This window comes from Euprymna scolopes, chromosome 21 (genome assembly GCF_053919585.1).
Source record: "Euprymna scolopes isolate OS-2025 chromosome 21, ASM5391958v1, whole genome shotgun sequence".
Lineage (NCBI taxonomy): Eukaryota > Metazoa > Mollusca > Cephalopoda > Sepiida > Sepiolidae > Euprymna > Euprymna scolopes.
The window spans coordinates 121,963,205-121,984,252 of NC_136502.1; the positions used below are offsets into that span (position 1 = coordinate 121,963,205).

Here is a 21,048-nt window from a genome sequence, read left to right on the forward strand (position 1 = left end):
CTTAAATGTGACAGATCAACAAAAATATATATCTTAGGAAACTTATCTTTGTCTTTTTTTTCACAATAACACAAGGAGTACTGTCATCTCGAATTTAAGGGGATACTATTCGAAGCTGTGTATAAAAGGTGACTGCGGGGCATTGAGGAGAAAGGTATCTATTTACTAGTGTTAGTACGAGTAAAAGGAATCGAAATAGGGAATCGGAATCGGGAATCGGTATCGAAATCGAAAAATATGTGCCTTTTTTCCGATGCCAAAAATGATTCCTTTAATTATTTTTTTTATTTTATTATATTTTTCAAAAATTTATCACTGATGGTAGTTATAATGAAATATTAAATATTTATTGGTTACAACTTGCAATAAAAAAAACTTATAATGATAAAATAAAACTTAAAGATCACAAGTGTGTTTTTTTTTCCTTTTGAGAAAAAATATGCACATTTACGTTGTGGTTTTAAGGTATTCAGGACAAAATAACTATTTCATGGTTAAATGTGTAGAAATTTATAAAGAATTGAAATTGGAAGCGCCAGTTGTTTTGTTTTTTAATTTACTCAGGTTCGCCCATAACAAAGCATATCGCTACTTCAACTTAAGCAGCTACTATTTAGAACCATGCCTAGGAAATACTAACGAGATGTTGGTTTACGTAACGTTTGAACGTCTGCATAGCAGTACAATCAGGGAAGCAGGTAGCGGGAATGGAATTTCAAAATCTAGCTGTCGAGGGAAGAAACTATTAGAATAGAAAGTTTCTGGAATTAAAAAAACCTACACAGTGAAGGGGTGTAATTTTGTTGCTAAGCAATTATGCAAGCGATATGTACGTCGACAAGGCACAAGTGCAACGAGTTCATTAGATCACATTCAAATCATATACTTGCAAAGCAGACACAGAGAAGCAACATTACGGCGATGGGACCTATTAGATTGAACACTTTTTTTGGGACGCTGTCCAAGGGGGAGGGGCTAGTATTAGATGCGCCAACCCAGATGTGGTAACAATATTACATGCATGGGTGAATAGTGGCCTTGTAGAGGTACAGGATACTCTCAGGCGTAACTATTCCTTTAGCACGATAGAGGAAACCCACTTAAATATGATATTTTAATTCGTCTAGATTACGTATATATTAGTATAGAGCCGTGATTTCAAAAAAAAAAAAAAACGTTGAAGGGGCACAAGTGTCACGCTTTCATCAGAACACATTCCACTAAGCATTGTAAATTCTATCGGAATCGGGAATTTAGTACGGAATCGATAATTGTATAGGATACAGAAAACATATTTCATCGTCCCATCACTACTATTTTTATCACATTTAAATTTATGCAAGTTGCAGAGAAGCAGGAAACATATCATTTATACTTCAACATGACTGACAGACCATTGGATACACTATTTTACACATGTTATATATATATATATATATATATATATATATATATATATTATATATATATATGTGTGTGTGTGTGTGTGACTGTGTATATATATATAGGGAGAGAGAGCGCGAGAGAGAGAGAGAGAGATAGTCACAAAATGATGCCGAAGGCTAATGTTTCCCTCCTTTATTATTTTTTTTCATAAGCTCCAGAACTCCACAATTTAATATATAAATGCGCTTTGATGAATTTTATATCAGAATATAAAGTACGATGTGCTTGTAATAAGTTTCCAGACGTATTTTATATATGCAATTTCATTGACAGTACACATATGAAAACCTAGTCTCCCTTTGAAATAATATCCGCTGGACGCAATGCACTTGTGGTACCGTTTTAACAACCTCATGAAGAACCCATGGAAGTCTTCTTGCGTTACAGCTTTCATCTCTTTAGTTGTTTCATAACGACAACCTCTAAGGTTTTCCTAGAGTTTGGAGAACAACCAAAAACTACAGGGAGCAAGATCTAGACTATAGGAAGGTTGAGGGGTTGTCTTTATGTTCATCATAGTCAAATAGTCTGTGATCTTCTCTGACCACCCTTGCGGGGAAATTCGCCCAAATCTTCTGCATTTTCAGTTCTTCGGGGAAAATTGTGTAAAGTTCCCATACAGACATAAACTCTGTGCTTGCTGTCTCTATAGACACACTACGGTACGTATCAAGTAAATTCTTTATTTTATCAATCAACTCTAGTGGTCTGACTTCCTTGCCCCTCCTACACTACGTGTCGGTTCACGTCACACTTGAACTTCTGCATGTCTGTACAGTTGGGGAAGCAGGGACCCGGAAGGGAATTCCAAGTCTGTGTAAGAAACTATTGGAGTAAAAGGCACGCTTACATCTTCCGTGAAGGGGTGGGATATTGCTGCTTGTCAGGTTTGTCGGGGGTATTCACGTCGAGGGGGCTTGCAGTTCGTCAGAGCATTCTCCGTTAAAGTACTTGTAGAACTGGCAGAGGAATGCAACATTTCGTCGATGGGACAGAGGCTGAAGTTTAGCTGACAGTTCAGGACCTATCAGATTGGCGACTTTCTTTTGAACCTTGTCTAGAAGCGAGAGACTTGTGGCAGATGCACCAGCCCAAATATGACAACAATACTCCATACATGGGCGAATGGTGGCCTTATAGAGGTATAGGATACTTTCGGGCGTTAATAGCTTTCTAGCATGGTAGAGAGAACCCACCTTCCTCGCAGCGGTTCTGGCAATGTTGTCAATGTAATTTTTCCAACTTATGTTTAGTTTAGTTATAGAGTATTAGACTACCAGTCGAGTGATGTCTTATTCACTCCCTGGTGTAACTTAACATCTTATTTTATTTTTTTATCAAGTTAAATTTAGGACAAAAGATAAAGTATCATTTAAAATCGCTGCAAATTATTTCTTCGGTAGCACGTTTTAAAACTAAACATTAATCACAAGTTGCTTCTCCAGGGGATTTATCGTCAGGTACAAATACCAGTTGAAGTGACATTGCAAACAAACACAGACGGAATTTGAACGACATTAACATTATTATTTCTCCCCCCCCTTTTGAAAATTAGTCAACCGGGCAAATAATTTCTTGTAATATATAATATTAAACAGAGGATTGATTCTATAATAATGCATACGCAATATGAATAAATAAAAAAAAATATATCATGTTTAAGCGTATTGTAAGACCGGGCAACGCCGAGCTGCGAGCTAGTTTTGTATAAATACCAAAATTACGGATTAATTATAAATTTATTATCCTATTACATTTTATATATTGTGAGTATTAATGTTGACGTACAAATGTGTTTTTAGTGGAGAAATCTCATTTATTAATTAGATATAAGTGTCAGATTTTTTTAATATTTGTGTTGATTTGTTTTTATAGTAACCGTCATTCCTGCACACATCTTTCAGTGCTTCTTTTTTTTAAACTCGCTGTTCTGCAAATGTTCGAAGATCTCGTTCCATACTCCCGTTCACACTTTACTCGCTTGATCTGTTGACTCCCGGCAGCGAAGTTTATAATCCACATCGACATCGACAAGAATTGACAAGCCACAAATTTTCGTTTATCGTAAAACGAAGAGGCAGATTTGCGATTGTATGATGGCACGGCGGAGTAAAGCGTGAGAGGGGCGAATAGATGACGCTAGCGGTTACGGAAAAGGGTATAGGAAGGTGCGCGGGAGAGAGCGTTGTTCTTGAGCGAGGTAAAATAGAGGCTGGCATGAAAGATGATGGAAAATCTGCCAAAAACTGGAACAAAACGTTAGGAGAGTCAAAGAAAGCGAAAAGAGAAAGGAGAGGATAAGGGAGAAGCGAGGGTCGCCAGGTGCATTACCGAGGATGTGACATGAGATGAGGGGGGGAGGGTAGCATAACCTAGCATTTCTTAAACAGTCGAAATTAAGCCATTCTCCGACAACCTCTAATTTACTGCATCCGCTGGCGATCCACAATTAAAGAGATGCGGTCGTGGCTAATTTGCTAAACAGTTAGCATTCCTATTTAGTCGCAATGAAACACGATTCTACTCTCGCGGAGTCAAAAACACTAGAATCACCGTTGTGTAAAACCAACACTGATATATATATATATATATATATATATATATATATATATATATATATATATATATATATATATATATATATATATATATATATACATATATATATATATATATATATAAAATACGCATCAGGTCCGCTTGAAAGTCAAATCACAACGCAATATTCAAAATTAAATATTTTACTTGCTTAAAAATTTTCAAACAAGTAAAATATTTGTTTATATTCGTAATATTCCGTTTTGATCTGTTTCAAGCGCACTTGATGCGTATTTTATTTTATTCAAATTAAATTAACGCTTCTATAACGGAACTCGCACCCTTCACATACAAACCCACACACGCACATATATGTATATATATATATATATATATATATATATATATATATATATATATATATATCGAAAGAAAGAGAGAGAGAGGAGGATGTTTATGGGTACATAACTTTATAAAACATTTGAATAGCACCGAACGTAGCGTCATTTTTAATTGTTGAGGGCTTAGTTTTTTTGTTGTAGTTGAAACAGAAAGTATTAAAGAAGAAAATTTCAAAAAGAAAACCAAAATCCACTTCTAAAACATATTTCTCTTAAGCTCTAATTGTATGTTTAACAACGATAAATTAGAGAAACGTGGTAAATAATGTGGTAGGGCATAAAAAACACCTATCGAGACGTCTTTCAGCCAACTCTTTTCAAGATTAACGTGGTCAAAAGACAATAAATTAATAGCGAGGTTAAAAAAAATAGTATGGAGGAATTGGAGCAATCCCAACGAATCCCAGGAGTTCCAAATTGTTGGTTTAATCTCTTTCTTTACACAGAGATGGTTGGCGTAAATTAATGGATACTGCATCGAGCTATTTTTAGTGAATTCTCGAGCGATATATATATATATATATATATATATCGCTCGACAATTCACTATATATATATATATATATATATATATATATATATATATATATATACTAACAGGCCGCCCATCATTGTTCCATCGTAAAATATCGTTATTATGTTGTGATTACTGGAGAATTCGAATTTATTATTATAGAATATTTAACCCAATACACATTAATTATTTTTAAAGTTTGTCTTTTCAAAGGTCGATAGCCATCAGTCGCGAGCTCTCGTGTAATGAATGAATGCGTGAATGTAGGATTGACATGAAATTCTTAAAGATAAACTAAAATGACCGAATCATGGGCTGAAATGGCTTAAATAAATAAAAAGTAAATGACATTAATGAACTTAAAGATGAATTGAATGACCTTAAGAATGACTTGAATGTTTAATAAATAACTTGAATCATTCAAAAACAACTTAATGATCTGAAGAATGACTTGAATGGCTTTGAAATTGACTGGTTGTAAAGTGGGTGATCATTTTACATTAAATCAATACAGAAAAGTGATCCCCACTTTATATCACAAAGTTACAAAAATAAGTACAGCATGTAGTAAGAACAGATACTACACTTTGATCTGAGCCAAAACGCCCAGAAAAGGGTATTTATTTGCTTCCCCACGGAGCAAATTAGGCACAAGGCCGATTTTTAATGTGAGGAGTTAAGGGGAAATGGGGACCAGCTCCCCGGGGAGTAGGGGAGCTGGATATTGACAATTGGTATGAAGAGTTGCCCCTACATTGACCAAGGTCTTATATGTGGGGTCGCCCCCACATATGGTCTTTGCTTGCAGATACTACACTTTGATCCTGGCCCGAACGCCAAGAAAAGCTGTATTTATTTGCTCCCCCACCGAGCAAATTAGAAAAGCTAAGAACAGCATCTATTAACAACAGACCTTTGATCTTAACCAAAAAGGCCAAGCGCAAAAGTGTTACGGACAGCCCGCCTGACCGACCGACTGACGGAGTGACTTATATATAATTCACCCCCCCACCATTTTTAAATGTCTATGTAAATTTCAATAATTAATTTATGTGCCAAAGTCTTATATATCACAAATTTAAGATAAAAGATCAGTAAATAATATATTGTAAATTAAAACAAAAAAGAAGTGTTTTTGGAAATTTACCTGTAAAGTCCAAAGTGTAAAACCTTTTTTTTTTTAACCACATTGATTTTTTATTGGAAGCCCATGTCTGTAATGGACGATGAAGACAACAGAAAAGAATGAAAATATAATAAATCAAAAATTTATTTATTTCTTTGAGAAAAGAAAAGAAAAAAATCCTCGAATGTCTTTTTCTTTTTAAATGCAAAATCTTATAAGTAAAATTTAATTATTTTTAAACCATGGGAACACATATTTCTTCAACGACAGATGACTAACGCGAACGTGTGGTTTTTACTTCATTCCGTCGATCCGTGGTTCAAAACAATAAAAAAACTACTTCCGGTTTTCGATAAAAACGTAAAGTTCTTCGGTCATGGCGCCTTTTTCAAATGGGCGTTTAATTTTTTTTTATTTAAAAAATAAATGGATTTTAAAATATAAATATGGATAATTCTTAACAATGAAGAATGAAGCTGCACATTGATTAGTAGTTTTTATAGGGAAGTGATTTTTTGGAATTTATATCGATTTTTTTATAATCGACGTAAGTTAAATTTCTTTTTTTTCTTTAAATCTTTTTAAAAAAAAACCGATTAAAAAAAAACAAATATTGCATAATTTGCCATTAACCCTGCGTTTTTTTTTTAATTTGGTGTTTGCTACTTTAATTGAAAAAAAAAATAGGGTTTAGATTACATTTTTTCCAGTAATTATAAGCTTCGAAATATAGGAGGTCGAATTATTCAATATTTTTTCACGCATTCGTAAGGTCGGTTTCTGACACACGTAGCTGAGCACTTATTAAAATTATGTAACTGTTGAATTGTTTGCATTTTGGTTAAATTTGTTAATTTGCAATCGCTGATAGCCCACTCAAAAAATTGAACACAACACGAAATTAAAAAGAATGGTACTCATGCAGAATTTGACCCCCCTCGATTCCAATTATGGTTAGGGTTAGGGTTCGACTGGCAATCACCGGATTCAACCGAGCGTTGTTCAAATGTTGAAACACTAAATCAACATTTTAGCTATTTTTTTTGTAATTAATTCATTAATGATGGGAGTATTTATTTTGTTTATTTTCTTAACATCTGCTGACAAAAAATAGTTTGTACATTTTCTTGAAAAAATCAAACTTTTCTCTACTTTTACCTAACTATTAGCAGTGTTACTATAAAGCGTTTATCTGTTCTTTTTATAATAAAAAGTCCGTTTTCCAAAAAGAAACGTTTACTGCACAATTTTTTAAAAAATAAAATGAAAGTTTTCTTGAAAAAAAAACACCTTTCCCCTAACAATTTATAGTAAAAAAATAAATCTTTTTTGGCGAGGAAATGAAAACAACTTTTATTGATAAAAAAAATTGCAAAAATAATAAAAGTAAATAAATTTTTCTTGAGGAATGTGTTACATTTAAACAAACTGAGCCACGGAATACGTACCCGGTACAGCTAGTATATATATAACTATATATATATATATATGAATATATATATATATATATAAATATATATATATAGTCTAAAGAAGCTTTGAATAAAAAAATGCAAAAATAAAAATAAAGAATGCAGTTTAAATTCTCGAATAGAAAAAAATATTAACTTTAACCTATCGCAGACTTAGCACCTACATAATCCGACTTTTAAAATGTTTATAATGACAGAAGAGAAGTCATTTATATAAGGATGAAGAAGAAAGCCTTTACTAAAATTGTTAAATTAAAATAGACTTAGAATTTGGATAAGCCGATTTCGCAAAAGTATTCAATTTTAAAACCGAATGCAACTACATAAGGATGAAAAGAGAAAACCTTAACTAAAATTTTGTAAATAGAAAACGGGGATCATCAGCTGCTTACCATGTAGCTGTTTCGGAGATTTAAAAACAGGACAGCTGTTTAATACATGGCTCCCCAGTGGATAATACCACTTCCCCAATAAAAAATATGTAAAATAATACGGTTACTATTTTTTTCTAATATATGAAAAATTATTTTTGATGAATTACATAATAAAATAGAAAAAGAAAAACTATTAATAAGTAAGTTTAGGATTACAAGATTCATTCTGCGACATGTAAACTAGCATATAAATGTTATGAGAATAAAAATGCATGAAAGCTTAAGTACTTTAGGTACCAGAAAGGCAAATAGATAAGAGGAAGGACACCTAACCATACATATCTAAAACCCCAATACATATATATATATATATATATATATATATATATATATATATATATATATATATATATATAGTAAGTTATAGCATATATATGGCGATTAAGCTACACTGAATATTTCGCGTTTAGAAGAATCCTAGAGTGGATGAAACGCAGAATACTCAATGTAACTTAATCGTCATATATATTTTATGACTTATTAACAAGCTCTACCTACGTATTGAGCACTGTTGAAGTAAATAAGTTGACGCATAAATTTATACTTTCGTCTATTAATTTATATGAGTAAATGAAGTAGTTATTTATATATGTATTTATATATATATTTATTTATATATATATATATATATATATCTATATATCTATATCTATCTATCTATCTATATATATATATATATATATATATATATATTAATATGTTGGTCTGGATTGTTAAGAAACCGATTAATTCATGTCTTGCCTGGGGCAAATGTGTATAAGTATTTTAACTTGTAAAAATAAACGATTAAATCGTTGCTTTTTATCTTAATAATCTCTTTGATCTATTTTTTAAGCGAAACTATTCGACTTCCGTTTGGAGATTTGCCTCGGGCTGTACAAGTGATCATCACGACGCTGACAAAAACATAGTTCACATTTCAAAAAGATTTTCGTACAATATATATATATATATATATATATATATATATATATATATATATATATATATATATATATATATATATATATATATATATATATAAAGTTAGGTAACGATTTGCAAGACCAGTACCAGAATCATTTGAGAAGGCTAGGCGTTGTATGCACTACACCGAATCGAAACAATTTCCACGTTGGGCGCATTAATTCACTGGGAAATTTGTACCGCCTGTCTGCCTTAAGAATTGTTTCTAGTAGAAGGAGAATTTTGAATACTGCAGTCTTTTGCGTGCTCTGTCTTATGACAGTCATTTGTACCGGCAAATATTAGCAGTAATGCAAAAACATTTTGTTGGTTCTAAGCCTTTACCACTATAAATAAATCATATGTGTTGATTTCCGGACAACATATTTGTGGTTGGAACCTCACACGTTGAAATCGATGGGAAAGTCTATATACAAGTTGTGTGCAATAAGTAATGCCCCTGACCTACTTTCAGTTGTATGATCTAGCTGAAATTTTGCATGTGCAATTATTTATATCTCTACGGGTTATGTGGCAAATTACAGCTCTGAACTAATTGTGGTTTCTGTTTTACAGGTGTTTGAACTGAGTCAGGTGTGAAATGGAACCTGTTGAATGTCGAGTAGTGATCCGGTTTTTGTATTTGAAAGGACGCACACCACAGGAGACTTTTGATGAAATGAAAGAAACCTCTGGTGATAATGCCCCGTCATATGACCTTGTAAAATGGTGGCATCGTGAATTCAAACATGGCCGAAAGTCTGTGGAAACAGCTCCCAGACCTGGTCGTCCCTCTTCTGCCATTGATGAGGCATCTGTCCGTCAAGTTGAGGCTGCCATTTTGGAAGATCGGCGCATATCTCTTTGCCAAATAGCCCAAGATATCAATATTAGTTCAGAGTAAGTGGAAACTCTCATTCATGGCCATTTGCATAAAGGTATCTGCCAGATTGATTCCCAGGATGCTCACACCATTCCAGAAATAACCCTTATCTCTGAGTTGCTTCCTGGCCTTGATAAGTGGTGATCACTGTGTAAAAAAAAAAGAAAAAAAGCGAGATCGCGTCGAGTGCTCGAGGATGAATTTGGAGGTGTGCCAAGAAGATGAGTCAATGTTTTCCAAAAGATTGATTACACAGGACGAAACCTGGGTCCATCACTATGATCCAGAGACCAAAGCCCAGTCAGTGCAGTGGAAGCACTTGGACTCACCACGTCCAAAGAAGGCAAATTAGTATATAAATAATTATTTATAATTATTTCGCCCCTTGAGGTTTTTACGTTGAGCACTGAACGAGAAGTAAAGGTGGTCGGTTGTCCTAGTGCAAAATTGTGATTTCCGGCCGTTTGATAACTGAAGATTGTATTTATAAGGTTTTTCCTACATTTAGCTTTATAAATGTCAATTTATCTTAAATTCTCGTTTATAGTGATGTTGGCCTTGAGATAATGTTCCTTGCAAATAGAGTCAAATATGGTTTTGCGGCAGAGTTCGAATCACTCGACCAGTAGCAATTGTCATTTCCCGCACTAATGATTGCGCAAACCTGAAACAATAGTGGCTGTAGGCATTAAAATAAGTAATAATTATATAAATATACTAGCAAAAGTACCTGTCGTTGACTGGGTTCAAAAACAGCCTACAGAAAATTGACTCTGATTTATGAAAGTATGATAGCTTATGAAAAGGAAGGGTTGTAAAGAGATAGCTTCGAATTTGGGGGTATCAAAACCAAAGCAAAATATGATAAAAGTAAAAATAAAATAGATAAACCCCATAATTTATTATACCATACCTGTTCACACTGAAACACTTATCACAATATTCTGTGGATCTATATTAAAAAAAAAACTTGTTAAACTTTGTGACATATTTCCATGCGAACGAACACCCCATAATTTTATTATACCATATTTCTTCAAACTGAAACATAATTATCAAATATACTTACGCAGATAGATATGAAAATTGTATACTAAAGTGTGTGCCTATTTCCATTCTATGGAGGCCAGGTGCGAACGCAGACTCCACAATTTTATTATACCACCCCTAATTAAGTTAAAACATACTTATCAAAGTATTCTTATGTACATCTATATCAAAAACACTTGTAAACGTTTTTGTATAATTTTTTTAAATTTCCATACTTAATGGACCAGGCGCGAACGCAGACACCACATTTTTAATGAACCACTGTCCTGGCAGATCAAACGTAGCCATTCCTGTGTCTCGATACATCTTTTATCATTATATGTAATCAGTTTTGTACAATAGTCAACCATATAGGGCCTATTCGTGATCACACACACACACATTCAGTTTCATATTATATATATATATATATGTATAAATATATATATATATGTATAAATATATATATATATATATATATATATATATATATATATATATATATATATTAATACTTTACTTGAAACGTACTTAATTTTTACGAATAGTAATGGATGAAAAAATAATAATTATATATTATATATAATGGAATATTATAACTAATCGAAAAAATAATAATTATATAGAAAGAAATTAATTTATCCAAAAATAAGATTGATATTGTAATATAATAATTTATCGATAAAATAATAATAGTAATGTAATATAAATAAATTACCGATAAAAATTAGTGTGCAATATTTCAATATTATCGATAAATAATAATTAGAGTGTAATATTAAAAATTATCGATAAAATAATAATTAGTGTGCAAAAATTGTCGATAAAATAATAATTATAGTGTAATAAAATAAATTGTCGATAAAATAATAATTAGAGTGTAATATAAAAAATTATGGATAAAATAATTATTATAGTGTAATATAATAAATTATTCATAAAATAATATTTATAGTTTAATATAATAAATTAGCCATGAAATAATAATTATATAGTAATATAATAATTTATCAAAAAATATAATAATATTGTAATACAAAAATTTATCGATAAAATAATAATAGTAGTGTAATATAAATAAATTATCGATGAAATAATAATTATAATGTAATATAATAAATTATCGATGAAATAATAATTATAATGTAATATAATAAATTATCGATGAAATAATAATTATAATGTAATATAATAAATTATCGATAAACTAGTAATTATAGTGTAATATAATAAATTATCGATGAAATCAAAATAATAGTTTAATATAATAAATTATCGATAAACTAGTAATTATAGTGCAATATAATAAATTATCGATGAAATCAAAATAATAGTTTAATATAATAAATTATCGATAAAATAATAATTATGGTGTAATATAATAAATTATGGATAAACTAGTAATTATAGTGTAATATTATAAATTATCGATAAAATAATAATAATAATATAGTAATAGCATAATTTATCGATAAAATTATAAAAATAGAGGTATATTATAAATTATCGATAAAATAATAATTATGGTGTAATATAATAACTTATCGATGAAATAATAATAATAATAATAATAATAATAATAATAATAATAATAATAATAATAATAATAATAATAATAATAATATAAGATTCAATAAAATAATAATTGGAGTGTAATATCATAAATTTACGATAAAACAATAAGTATAATGTAATATAAGAATTGATATATGAAATGATAATTATGATTTATTATAATAAATTATGGATAAAAGGATAATTTAAGTTTAATATAATTAGTTTTCGATGAAATAATAATTATAATTTAATATAATAAATTATCGATAATACAATAATTATAATGTAATATAATAAATTATCGATGAAATAATAATTATAGTGTAATATAATAATTTATCGATTAAATAATAATTATAATTTAATATAATAATTTATCGAGAAAATAAAAATTATAATTTCATATAATAATTTATCGATGAAATAATAATTATTATGTAATATAATAATTTGTAGATTAAATAATAATTATAATGTAATGTCATAATTTCTCGATTAAATAATAATTATAATTTAATATAACAATTTATCGATAAAATTATAATTATAATGTAATACAATAATTTATCGAGAAACTGATGATTATAGTGTAATTTAATAATTTATAGATAGAATAATAATTATTATGTAATATAATAATTTATCGATAAAATAATAATTATAATGCAATATAATATTTTATGGATGAAATAATAATTATAATGTAATATAATAATTTACTGATAAAATAATAATAATAATAATAATAATAATAATAATAATAATAATAATAATAATAATAATAGTGTAATATAATAATTTATCGATAAAATAGTATTTATAGTGTAATATAATAATGTATCGATAAAATATAATTATAGTATAATATAATAATTTATCGATAAAATAATCATTATATATATTTTTTACATGGGCATCACCACTTATCAAGGCCCAAAGCCACTCATGGATAAGTGTTATTGCGTGTACAGTAATCAATGAGATAGTATTGTAGCAATCATTAATATTGGAGGTTTTATAGAGTGTTTTACTTAAGGGGCGGTGTCAGGCGTTTGTTTATGTTGGACTTGAAGACATCCAAGTTGTAGTCAGGTTGGAAACAGGCAAGCGGCAGAGAGTTCCACTGGCGTGCAGTTCTAAGAAAGAAGCTTTGCTCATGGAATCTACGTTTGGATTTAGGCACAGATAAAGAGTGGGGAAATTTATTGACAGCACTTTCAGTCAGACGGGTGTTTCTGGTGAAAGATTAGAGAGGGGGGGGACGAGAGATTGGAGTTCAGACGAGCACCTGCCATGGAAATAACGATAAAACAAGGATAGGATCGCAACGTCTCTTCTGTGGGAGAGAGGTTGCAGGTTAGAGAAAAGGGCATCCCCCACTAAGCCACGAAGTCTATTTTGTACTCTGTGAAGGCAGGATAGGCTGTTTTTAGCAGCTCCTGCCCAGATATGGCTGCAGTATTCCATCCTTGGACGTACTTGGCTTTTATATAGATAGAGAATTGCATCAGTAGTGATATATCTTCTGGAGCGGTAGAAGGATCCCACCATCTTTCCAGCGATCTTGGCAACAGACTTGATATACGTGTTCCATTTCAGATCAGGAGTAAAGGTCGAACCCAGAAGCTTGTCAAAACACGGAGCCTCACTCAGACGAGAGCCATCCATCACAATTGAAGCCAGATAGAAGCTATTAATTATAGGGTAATATTATTAATTTTAGATAAAATAATAATTATAGTGTAATATAATAAATTATCGATAAAATAATAATTGGAGTTTAATATAATAATTTACCGATATAATAAGAATTATAGTGTAATATAATAAATTATCGCTGAAAGAATAATTTTGGTGCAATACAATATTTTGTCGATAAAATTATAATTATTGTGTAATAAAATAATATATCGGTAAAAGAATTAATGTTAATGTAATATAATAATTTATCGATAATATAATAATTATTAGTGTAATATAATAATTTTCCGATAAAATAATAATTATAGTGTAAATAATAAATTATCAATAAAATAATAATTATAGTATAATATAGTAATGATAGATAAAATATTAATTATAGTGTAATATAGCAATTATCGATAAAATAAAAATTATAGTGTAATAAAATAATCTACCAATAAAATAATTAATGTTAATGTAATATAATATTTTATCGATAAAATGATAATTATAGTTTAATATCATAATTTTCCGATGAAATAAGAATTATAGTGTTATCTAATAATTTATCGATAAAATAATTAATGTTTATTAAATATAATAATGTATCGATAAAATAATATTTATAGTGCAATATAAATTATCGATAAAATAATAATTATAGTGTTATATAATAATTTACCGATAAAATAATAATTATAGTGTCATATGAAAAGTAATCGATAAATAAAAAAAAAAAAAAATTATAGTGTAATATGATAAATTATCGAAAATAATTTAGACCATTTGTTTGTGTAACAGAACTAGGATTCACGTATGGCAGCAGGAGTTGCATAAAAATAGCTAAACTGGGTGCGAAGGACAACCACAGAAATAGGAGGACAAAGATAGTCGTGTAACCCAAGTGGCCAAAAAGCGCCAGGAAAAGACGCGTCCTAAACATGACCGGACAAATACAGAGTATTGTAAGGTGCATAAGCGTGCAAGAATCTGTCTGTACAAGAGACTAGGCGTTATTCTGGAAAGTAGCTCTAAATAAATGTCTGTTGCCGTACTTAAACAAAGAGTAGATCAAATTCTTTCCTTGTCTGTGTTTCCTAGCAGCTGTTTGCAGACAACGTATGCGTGTAGACCTGAATGCACACCGCTAAAAAAGTGGACTACATTACATCTGTCCGTTAATGCGGCTCAGAATATCCCATTTCAGAGCGACCTTTCCATGTTATTGGTAAAATAAAACTATAACATTAGATGTTAAAATTATATATATATATATATATTTACAGGAAGTTTTTAGATGAGGCACGCCATTGGTACCGTCGGTTTCAAATGCGATATTTAGGACAATTTTAAATACCCATATCAAGCTGTCGTCCGCCAATACTCATCTATTTTATAACCAGATATAGATAAGCATTTGCTGACAAGAGTTTTATATTGATATCTAAAACGGTCCTTATTTTCGGGTGCGAAACCGATGGCACCAATGAATTGTCTCATCAAAAAACTTTCTGTAACCAAAAAATATATATAAATACGCTCTTATTTTCGGATTTTCCTTATAATGGAGCAATCTGCTGGATTAAAAAAAATTATATATATATATATATATATATATATATATATATATATATATATATATATATAGATGTTTTTATTTGGTTTTGTAAGCGATACTTTCTTGAATGAATTCAAGTATTTATACGAAAGTGCATTTTTACCTAAATGCTTGTTGGGAATAATATATATATATATATATATATATATATATATATATATATATATATATATATATATATATATATATATATATATTCATGTTGTTGTGTGAAATAAACTTTTTTTTTGTCAGAGTCGTGATTAACATTTGTATAGCTGCAGGCTTATCTAAAAAAGGGCGAAGAGAATGATTGCACATCATAAATAGATCTTCAAGATTAATAAGATTCATGTGTAATGTAAAAAAAAAACAACCGTCGTTTAATCGTTTATTTTTACTTGGTGAAGTGCGCGTACACATTGGCCTCGAGCGAACGAAAGGCTTCGAGAAGACATCAACACTTCATTTACTAAAGTTATAAGCACTAACTTTAAAGATGTCTGCAGATACGGTATGTTGACATGATTTAGTCACTGAAAACAACAACTATTGAATCAAACGGATAACTAAATAGTTTTATTATACTTATTTCTACATTTTTTTTTAATTGTTGATTGCAAATGGCGACATTTCATGGTTTACGGCTGCTATTTTCATAAAAACCAATTCTCGATTCTATTATTCAGACTACATATTTATTTTATACTAGCATGGTGACTCTACATTGCCCGGGATAGAATAGTGATCAACGAACGTTTCACACTAATATTTTTGTTGTCATCAAAATCGACGAAATCGCCTATTTTTCAACGAAATCTGTTGATTGTCTCTCTAATTGAGGATCAATCCGATGCATCGGGAGGAACCTTCACATGCCTTTCCGCACTGAATTAGCACATTATACGCTGTGCTATACGTTGCTTTGTGGATAATTTACTGTCGATTTTATAAATTATATATATATATATATATATATATATATATATATTACTTTTTTTTTTAAATTATATTTTCACCCCAAACAAGGCGCATTGCCACTTTGTCTTAGGGGACTACTATCAGGGACATAAGCATCAGGGGTACTGTGTAGGAAGTTGGGCAGCAAGATGTCGATTAACGTTGCACTTGAACTTCTGCATGTCAGTACAGTTGGGGAAGCAGGGACCCGGAGGGTAATTCCAAAGTCTAGCTGTTCTTGGGAAGAAACTACCGGAGTAGAAGGCTATCTTGCATCTAGGGATCTCTATTGTGAAGGGGTGGGATTTAGCTGCTTGTCGGGTCTGACGGAGGTATTTACGTCGAGGGGCACAAGTGCTTGCAGTTCGTCAGAGCATTCAGCGTTAAAGTACTTGTATAACAGGCAGAGGGATTCAACATTTTGTCGATGTGACAGAGGCTGACGTTTAGCTGACAGTTGAGGACCTATCAGATACGCAACTCTCTTTTGAACCTTGTCTAGGAGCGAGAGACTAGTGGCAGATGTACCAGCCCAAATATGACAACATGATAATACTCAATACATAGGCGAATGGTGGTCTTATAGAGCTTTAGGATACTTACAGGCGTTAATAGCTTTCTAGCACGGTAGAAAGAACCCACCTTCTTCGCAGCGGTCCTGTGAATGTTCTCAATGTAATTGTTCCAACTCATGTTTCATGTGGGCGCTAGGGCGAGGAGTTTAAAAGATGTACTTTCAGATAAAGAGCCATTGCTATTGGCGGTAGGGAAGGTTTCTTGCAATTATTGAAGGAAACAAGTTTAGTCTTGGCAGCATTGAAGGTGACCATCCATTTTTGTTCCCATTCCACTATGGATCTGAAGTCTTCCTCTAATGTTTCTGCCATTTCTTTAGATATGTGTTCATTTGTTTTCCTGTAGTGTCTGTTATAGAGCATAGTGTCGTCAGCATACTATTATGCCCAATTAAGGTTTTAAATAAGTAAATTCAAGTATCATATTCCAATTATGCTCTAAATAGAAACATTCATGTAGAATGCCGCCATATCATATCAAAGAAATTACTGTTGATTTTATATATTAGGACCTTTCGGTTTGTGTGGTAATAAAACTTCTAAAATACACTTATTATGTTTGGCTATGTAAGGTGTTACGTGAGGAAATATCAGTAGCAGCGAAGGATAACTCGCTTGCGGATAAATTAGCAACTACAGCATTTGCCGAAAAAAGCGTATATGCAAATTAGAAAGGCTGCGCGAGAAGAAAATAGAAAAAAAAATAGAAAAATGCACCCCGTATGCAAAGAAGCAGTGCGGGCCGAAGAAAATGGGATTGTTGAGTCGAGGACGAGAATGGCATGGCTTTGGTCGGCATGCGGTCAGAGGAAGGAGAAACGCGGTCATGCTAGATGGACATGTGGCAGAAAGAACATTTTTCAGTGGGAGAATAAGGGTAATGTAAAACTTTTGTTTAAAAGAAAAAATGCAGACTCAGGTGTTCATTTATTTCCAGTTTTATTGTTGTGAATCATTAAAGTACAGATTAACGGCACTTAACATTGCATTTGGTTCAAAACGCCGGTTCATTCTTTCGATTATTAATTATGGAACACACACACGCACGCTCATCTATATGTATGTATATATATATATATATATACACATATATATATATATATATATATATATATATATATATATATATATATATATATATATAGTCATCCACATACAATACTGTTTCGCAGGTCATTACTGCGGCTAGAGAAGCAATTACCTCAAGCCAGGATCAAAACCCGACCGCCCATATGGAAGTCAGAGCTTCTAACCGTTGCGCTATTTGGCTGCTGCTATGCCGGCAGTAATTAACAAACTTTTGATATAGTCCAAAGTACTTAAGCTCAATTTGTTTACAGAAAGAACATCGTTTCATATGCTAATGGTAATTTGTATATCATTTCCCGATATACTCTACCCAAGATAAGGAGCATTATAGTCATCCTCTCACGCACATACGCACACACACATATTCACACTTATGCATCTATATATATATATATATATATATATATATATATATATATATATATATATATATATATATATATATACTAGCATGGGTGCCCGGCGTTGCCTGGATATTTGGACGTGTATGTTGAGCAAAAAAATAAAGAAGCGTTTTTTAACTTTGATCCCAATTATGACCCTTTACAATTTATTGTTTTGGGCTCAGATAAAGTTATTAAGTTAGATCCATGTCGAACGAACCTATATCTAAAATCTCATGCGTGTAGACCCAAAATGGTCGGAGGAGTTTGGTAGAGTTTTAACAGATCAAATCGTTGAACTGTGATCGCTTAATCGCCAAATTTCTGGCCAAAAACCTATCGCATCGATGTTCCCAAATCTCAGAACCATGTATATCAAATTTCAAGTCTGTAGACTAAAAATTGACAGAGTTATTGCGTAGGGAAATGTACACACACACAGACAGACACTTTCACTTTCATATATATATATATATATATATATATATATATATATATATATATATATATACGAGCAAACAGTTAATAAACAGTTAATAATATTTTATTTAATATATATATATTTATATATATATATATATATATATATATATATATATAGGGCGACTCAAAAATTACAAAAGCTAAATGAACGTCATCTAGAACATATGCTGTAGAACCTACTTCCCTGATAGTACTGATATGCATAAGATTGAATGTAATGTAAACCAGCATCTTGTTCATCTTTCCCAGACATGGACGAAAATAGTTACGCTTTACGGCCAAGTGGCGATATGCCTTATAATTAGCGTGAGTAAAACAATATATATAAATTATAATCCATTGAAAATTGTCATAAGATTCATTTGTTTTTATATTAATCAGATGTTTCCGTGAGAAATATTTCGAATGTTCTAATGCATAATGTTTATTTAAACTAGTAAAGAAGATTTGGAAAGGATCCTCGCTCTCAATTGTTACTAGTACGCGTTCGCACGTGGAACACATCCAAACACTTGACAGAAATCTGAGTTAAGGAGATATATATATATATATATATATATATATATATATATATATATATATATAAAGAGACTGAATCGGTTAGTGAGAGATAGATAGAGAGGAACACATGAGAAAGAGAAGATTTACAACCGCAGGAAGATGTAGCACTCTGCCGGAAGGTGAAGTGGCTTGATCGGTACACAGAAGTGGTTCAGTCTGGCGCACTATATATTAACTCAATAGCTGCGTTGACATTCACAGTGTGGCTGTCCTACGTAGTCATCTAAAAACTTATACAAAACGAGCAGACAATGCCTGTCGAGGTAGCTCTCATAGAGATAGCACAATAACCTCGCAACAATAACTTAGTCTCCGTCGGAATCATTGGCTAGGACGGATCTTCGACTGGTATATTTGGTGTAATATATACGACAAAGTATTTCACCGAAAGGGAGAAAAACGAAAGAGAATGACAGATAGCTGTATATGTACAGCATTATTCACTGAGTTAAAAATAGAGAAAACTAGAATGATGTGCACGGCGTTGCCCGATATTAAACATAACTTTAAATTCCTTTAAATAAATGAAGAAAAAAACGACGGAAAGAAACTGAGACGTATATACGGGTATTATGTTTTTTTTTTATTTTGTTTTTTCTAAACAGTTCACTTCTTATTGACTTAGTTTGGAATTATTTTGGAGATGAGTCAATTGTATAATTTTTTATTTAATTATTTGGACTATCTTCTAGTTGTTGTTTTCATGACGTTTCGCATTACGAATTGCTGGAGCTAGAGGTTGCGGTTTCGATCCATACCAAAGCCGGGCAAAGGATTAATTAGCCAAACTGTGGTGAGATAGCAGCAGCTATTGAAGGCAGCAATTGCTATGGATGTAGTTGGAGGATTCGACATTGCCATCCCGTCGCGGTTAACCTGAAGAAGACCAGAGAAATAATTGGTCGAAACGTCGTGTAAATAACAACTAAAAGATGAGGATAATAGTCAAAATGATTAAATAGAAAATTAAATAGTTCACTTCTTGTAAGTAAAATGAAAATACTCGAGCTGATATCGAAACTCCAAACCTAAAGACAGTGAGTCAAGTACGATTACCATAAGGACAGCTTGACACGTCATTAATAAGTGTTATTATTCTTAACATATGTAATCTGTCATGTGAACGATTCACGCATGCGCATTGGTGAAACTGTTCACAAACAAATAGAAATCCGATGATCCCCACTACTACCATTTTTTTCTCAATTTAGACCCCTTAACAGCTATTATGCCCAGATGAAAACCAATTACAAGGTTTTCTACATGTCTGAATATCGTATATACGAAATTTCAAGTCAGTGGATGAATAATTCGTTGAGTATATACGTTGAGAATTGTCCTCACACAAATTCTCATTTTTATAGTTATATAG

General features: G+C 31.3%; 1 protein-coding gene and 1 pseudogene across 3 annotated transcripts in view; one reads left to right on the forward strand and one right to left on the reverse strand.

Moving 5' to 3' along the window:
* The window catches only part of LOC145242693 (alpha-2C adrenergic receptor-like), a 1,432,939-nt gene that overhangs the window by 159,124 nt on the left and 1,252,767 nt on the right, over window positions 1-21,048 (forward strand). The gene's annotated exons all lie outside the window — the stretch shown is intronic.
* LOC145243227 (U2 spliceosomal RNA) lies at window positions 5,361-5,517 on the reverse strand (annotated as a pseudogene).